Here is a 5,949-nt window from a genome sequence, read left to right as displayed (position 1 = left end):
TTTGAAGGTAACTGTAAGGGTGCATATCTATTTTCCATATTTACTGGGATAAGTGGAACAGCAGGGATAAATGGAACGACTAGGAGAGGTTGGAGCAGTGTGAAGTGAAACTTTGGCCGGGGTTGGGACACAGCTTGGCTGAACTGTTTCAGGAATTGAGTCACTGAAATCTTCTTCTTTCTCTAGCTTCCTGAGGTTCCTTGGAATTAAATTAGGATTTTCAAAAACAGTTGGGGGATTTGGGTCAGGGTTAGACCTGGTGTAACGGGTCTTCCTCTTTGGAGCCAGCTTCTGAACTTGTTTTTTTTTTTTTTTTGGGGGGGGACTTTTCTAGGAATAGTGGTCGTTTAGAAAGAAACTGATCAAATTTTTGGAAAAATTGTTTAGAGCTTAAAACTAGAATGAAGATTGACTGAAGCAACTTTTATATACTCCCGCAAATGCAAAGCAAAAGTAGTTTCCAAGGCTTACTGGCCGTTATTCAGACTTCATCTACAACTTTAAGGAGTAGACAGCAGCTGTAAAAATTCATTCACTTCCCCAGCGGAGTCACCAATGATGTTATCACTCAGGTTGTCCTCTGGCTCCTAAGGGATACGGCCAAGGTAACCACAAACCAATCTTTGGACTACAGGTCCTAGCCTACCTGCAATCAGAGAGGGCTCTCTCTTTATAATTTAGCTTTGTTTTGGGAGATTTTAGGCTAGTTATGATGTACAGAGTTTTGTTTTGAGTTTTGGTTTGGTTGCATGATATCTTCTAACAGGGGTGGTATGCAGCTTTCAGAATATATTAGTCCATTGGGCAGTGGAGTCTGTGATTATGTGCTGCTGAAAGTGCTTTTTGAATATATATACTACAGAGCCAGATAGGCATCCATGAAACAATTCTTCAAATCTGAAAGGTGATGGAATGAGACAAGCAGTGAAAGGCAGTTAAGGATCATCCACTATGCTGATAGAGGGAAAATGTGACAATATTATTTAGGAGCAATTAAGAATTCCTAGACAGCATTCACAATGTGAGAATCAATATAAATATGAGCAATGAATAATTCATATTTATAACTAATCTTGAAGAAAACATAATTAGTAACAGAGATTGAGCTTAGGGTGCATTCAACAAATCCTGAGCTATTCTTTTTCCCTGCTAATAAGACCATGTAACATATATACGAGTTTTGTAAATGAAGAAAGGAAAAAACACGGTTTAGAAAACTTATTGTTGCATAGAACAACACAGGAATTCTGTAGCAGCAAGCATTTCATCAATTACACATCCAAACAACGCAGAAAATCAGGAACTTCACTAGCTCTTTGCATTAATAGTCTGAAAACATACAACACAGCTCTTCAGAGAGAAAATCACCAACCCCAAATACGTTCTATGGGGAGATATATATACAAAAGGAGATACAGAAAATCTGGAAGATGAGTTACTAGCTCATAACTTCTTTTACCAACTCCTAAGGAGCGGCTGATGAAAAAGTAAATGTTGTAGTAAAGATGAATATAACAGTTGTTCATCCTGTCAGAGAATTTTGACTTTTGGGAGCAACAGAGTCAGCTGGGGCTACACTTTTAAAATTTGTGCTCCTTTGGCTTGTTGTCTCAGTGCTTTGCTGAGTCATTACTTTGTCGTGTTCTGCCTGTCATCTCCCCGCTTTACCCGGTGCTTTTGTGCCTCATTGTGCTGACTCATAGCTGACCGAAATTTGAAAACTGGAAAAAGGAGCGAAAAGACTAAAATTACCTGGGTAAAATGGCCAGCATTGCCTGACACCAATCCTCAGGAGGAAGCTGATGCCTTTGTATTTTGATGAGTGTTTCGTCAGCCTCTGTATACCTATAATAGTTGGGTGGCATTCAAACAAATGATTAATTTCATGCTCAATAAAAAATAAGTTTTCCAACTTATCATAGAGATTTTGCCCAGAAGGTGGCCCTGCCTCTGCTGGAGAACTTGAGGATGTAGTAAATTGATTTGTGACATAGTTATTCAATCTGGTGGCATATTTCTCACGTGTTAATAGTCTTCCAGCGTTGGTTAATAAGCTGGGCAATCCCTTGCTCTGTAGTGCTGCAAGCTTCAACTCAAAATTACGTATGTCTTTTTGCATTTCTTGACACTTTCTCTCCAGAGTTTGTACAAAACCTCTGAGAGTCAGCACTTTCGTTGCTATGAGTATGGCCTCTGTCCTATTCATGATTTGCATTGCTGCCACCTCCTCCCTAGTCTGATGGTTTAAAAAGTTAATCATTCTGTTGGCCTGCTCAGGCATACTTCCCAATGCTGCTCTGGCTCTTTGATTTTCAAACTGAGCTAGGCCAATTAACTCTATTTGCTCATATATGGCTTGAATTGACCGCCATTGGTCAGTTATTGATTGATTGATCTTGGCCCACAGAATCTTTTTTATTTCAGCAAGAGTTTTGTCCAAGGCCAGCTCTTTTTCTAAGGCTTTTACTCTGCTGTCCAATGCTTTTATTTCTCTCTGCTTTTTAGCCACTGTCATTTTTGATTTGTCATAGTTGGCTTCTAATTTGGCCAGCTTTTCCTTAGACTCCTTTACCTTTGTTGTCTGAATTTCTAGCTCTTTCACAACTTTCATCATTTCCTCCATACTCATGCTAGATGTAGGTGTTGATGTAGTTACTGCTGCTGTTGTTGTAGTTGCAGATGTTGGGATGATTGTAGGGACTGTTGCTGGTTGTGTAGGAGGAACAGGGACATTAGCTGGAATTGCTTGAGGTGGCTGGGAGTTCGACTCTCCTTGCTTGCCCTGGGCTGTTCTTTCTAATTCTTCCTCCATCTGAATTATTCTTTGGTTCATTCGCATAAGCAAATCCAATGTATCCTCTGCTTCTTTCTCTTGTACTAGATCTGCAGTTTGAGGGTGAACAGTAGGAGGCAACCTCAATTGCTTTCTTAATGTAGCAATATCATCATCCTTCTTTTTCATAAGGGCCCTGACACCCTTAGGATCCTTAGGATCATGTCCTAGGTCAATAATGATCTCCTCCAATTCTTTATTCTGTTGTCTTTGGCTGAGGAGGACAATTTCTCCAAATCTAACTGAGCATTAGTATTCTTCAATGATTCCTTTAATTCATGGGCCATCGTGGCTCTGTTTGCTAGAGTGGCATAGACCATCTCACCAGTTTTCTTATGTAACTCTATTTGATCCATGGGGTGAATGTCTTGGGCCAGGACCTCCAAATTTGTCTTGACATAGTCTGCAGCTGTCTGAAGCTGCTGAACCTTGGGCTTGAAGTGGCTGAGAATCATGTTTTCTTCTTTGATGTCATATGCTGCCATCAACCTTCCCTGCTTGGCAGGTTTTTCCTTAAGAAATTGGTCATACAATTGTACTCTTAATAGCTCATTTTGAGCCTTGATTTCTTTGAAGGTGGCTTTGATGCTAGCTGGCCTCTTGCTTTGTTGTGTAGAGGAAGACACCTCCATGCCATGATGTATGTCTTTCTCTTGTTGGAAAGAGCTTGTAGGTGTTTGTTGACTTCCTTCCCTATTTCTCCTTGGACTTCCAAGGGCTTCCTCACTGACTTCCTCCTCAATTGGAGAATCAACTCTTTGCCTCTTAGTTTCAGGCTGCTGTGTAGACCCACTAGCAGGTGTGGAGTCTTCTTGGTCTCGTTTTCTGCCTCTTTCCTCATGGGCAGGAGTCTGTAAAGCTGGCACTTGGGGTGCCTCTGTTTGCTATGGAGGAGCCTGTTCTTGGGGCTGCTCCATTGAAGTAGCAGGCAGCTCTGTGATCACTTGTTGCTCTGCATCCATTACCTCTTTCCCTTTTGTTGTACCTGTTGCTAATGTAGATGGTGCTTGGCCGGCTTGTGTGGCTGCGACAGCTGATGTGCCTTCTCCAATTTGCTATGACAACTTTTATGTTACCTGCTGAAAAGAATCCAAGTCAAGAGTTTTTTCTAAAGCCTTGACATTTTTCTCCATTATTTCCTCTGGAGTAAGTTCTTCAACTAATGTGCCTTGTGCCCACTCATCTTGATTAGCATATTGTTCAATGTGTGGGATTTTGCAGTGTTCATAGGCTGTCGGTCTATATTTAACTCTTCTGGCACTAATAAAGCCATCTGGGTCATAAGGGACCCACCAGAAACTTCTTTTCAACTTAAGTTTTTCCTTCAGTATTAGGTCAGCATCTTGCCAACCTTCCTTCTTGTTCATGATAAAGGGGCCTAGGTGGTCTTTGTTAGGATATTCCGACACATAGGATATAGTTAAGTTCAACTTGGTCTAGTATAGAGTTAGGTATAGAGTTAGGTAAAGTGTCTTTCTTTATTGTTGTACATTTTGTAACTTACATCCGACGGTCACGATATGTAGTGATCCGACGGTTCACTCTCACCTCGGTATTACCGACACTTGATCTGTGGCTTGACACCTGATTGGCCCATGAGTTCTATTTAAAGCGCATGGAGGGTCATTTTTCGGGTAATCCATGCATGAGAGAAGCTTATGTAAATTTTCATTCTTTGATTAATAAATTGCCTGTAGTAGCCACGTTGGCACAGGCCGTGGACTGTTTCCCTCCTTGCACTTTGAGGGTTTTAACCAAGTCAAAAATACTGGTGTATTGATTTGAGATCTGGTTGTGAGCGGTGTCCTTTTGGTGTTCTTTCTGAGGAACTTACCCTGTAAATTCCTACATGGTATCGGAGCTATTTGAGGGCCGCGTCCATTGGTGATCCAAATCTGAAGCCGGTAGAACTGCATGCGGCTGTCGTTTCCTAGATCTGTTGTTTCTGACTGCTTTCGGTCCGAGAGGACTGCTCTGTTGCATTCGAAGCATCTGTTCCAGTGAGGAACCCCTTTCGTTTCACACGAAAAGGTTTCCGGTAGCCCTAGCTGCGTCATTTTTCAGATCGGGAGGTATACAGTGTTTTTTTTGCAGTTTACTGTTATTTTCTCTCTGCTTATTTCGGTCTCAGTTTATTTAGCCTCTTTTTTTAACCGGATCTATACCTTTCATTTCTGCGTATGCTCTTTGCCCTGCGACTCTGTGCGATCTGGGCAAATCAGAAACAGAAAGGAAGGATTTTTCTCATGCGTATGCTCTTTTCCCTGCACCTTAGTGTGATCTCGGAAAATCAGAAACATTGAGAAAAATATTTAGTTTTTCGGCTAAAGCTAACTTTGAGATTTTTTTTAAAATTTCTAGTTTTTTGGCTAAAGCTAACTTCGAGCCTCAAGGTTCGTTTTTCTTTGCATATTCGTGTTGGGTTTTGTGTTTTGTGTTTTGTAGGGAAAAAGAGCTTTCTCAAGGCAAGCACACAAACCAAGGCCCCCCCTCTCTCTCTCTCTCTCTCTCAAATTTTTTGTATAGATCAATTGGTTCAAAGCTATTTTAAGAGAGTAGAGGTCTTGGGTTCAAGTCTCCATTTTGTGGGGGCGGATTTTTTTTCCCGCACATTCGCGCACTTTGCCGGCAACGTCAACAATTTTTTTTCAAAAAGCCATAACTTCTTCATCCGGAAGCCTTTTTCAGAGCCGTTTTTTTTAAAACCGCCTATTTTTTCGAGATCTATCCATTGGAACACTTACTTTCAGCATCTTCAGCTTCAGTTTAAAAAAAAATGGAAAGTCCATGCCAAGTCATTCTTGACAGCACTAACTACTTCCAATGGGTAGCCTACATGGAAGATTTACTTAGAAGTAAAGGTCTCTTCAGAATAGCCACAGACCAAGAGAAGAAACCAAAAGATGAAGACAAGGCTGCAAAATGGGAAAATAGACAAGATCAAGCACGTGGTTTGATAGGGATGTCTATTTCTCCTGATCTTAGATTCCACATTGCAGAACTTGAGACTCCTCATGAAGCATTAGAAAAACTCGCTAAAGTTTTTGGGATTAAAAATGAAATTAGAGCCCATCAACTTGAAAATGAGTTGCTTACTTTGGATCCTAATAATTTTT

Source organism: Pinus tabuliformis, chromosome 2_1, assembly GCF_031772625.1.
Source record: "Pinus tabuliformis cultivar Carrire ecotype Pingquan chromosome 2_1, CPIR1, whole genome shotgun sequence".
Lineage (NCBI taxonomy): Eukaryota > Viridiplantae > Streptophyta > Pinopsida > Pinales > Pinaceae > Pinus > Pinus tabuliformis.
This window is presented reverse-complemented; position numbering follows the sequence as displayed.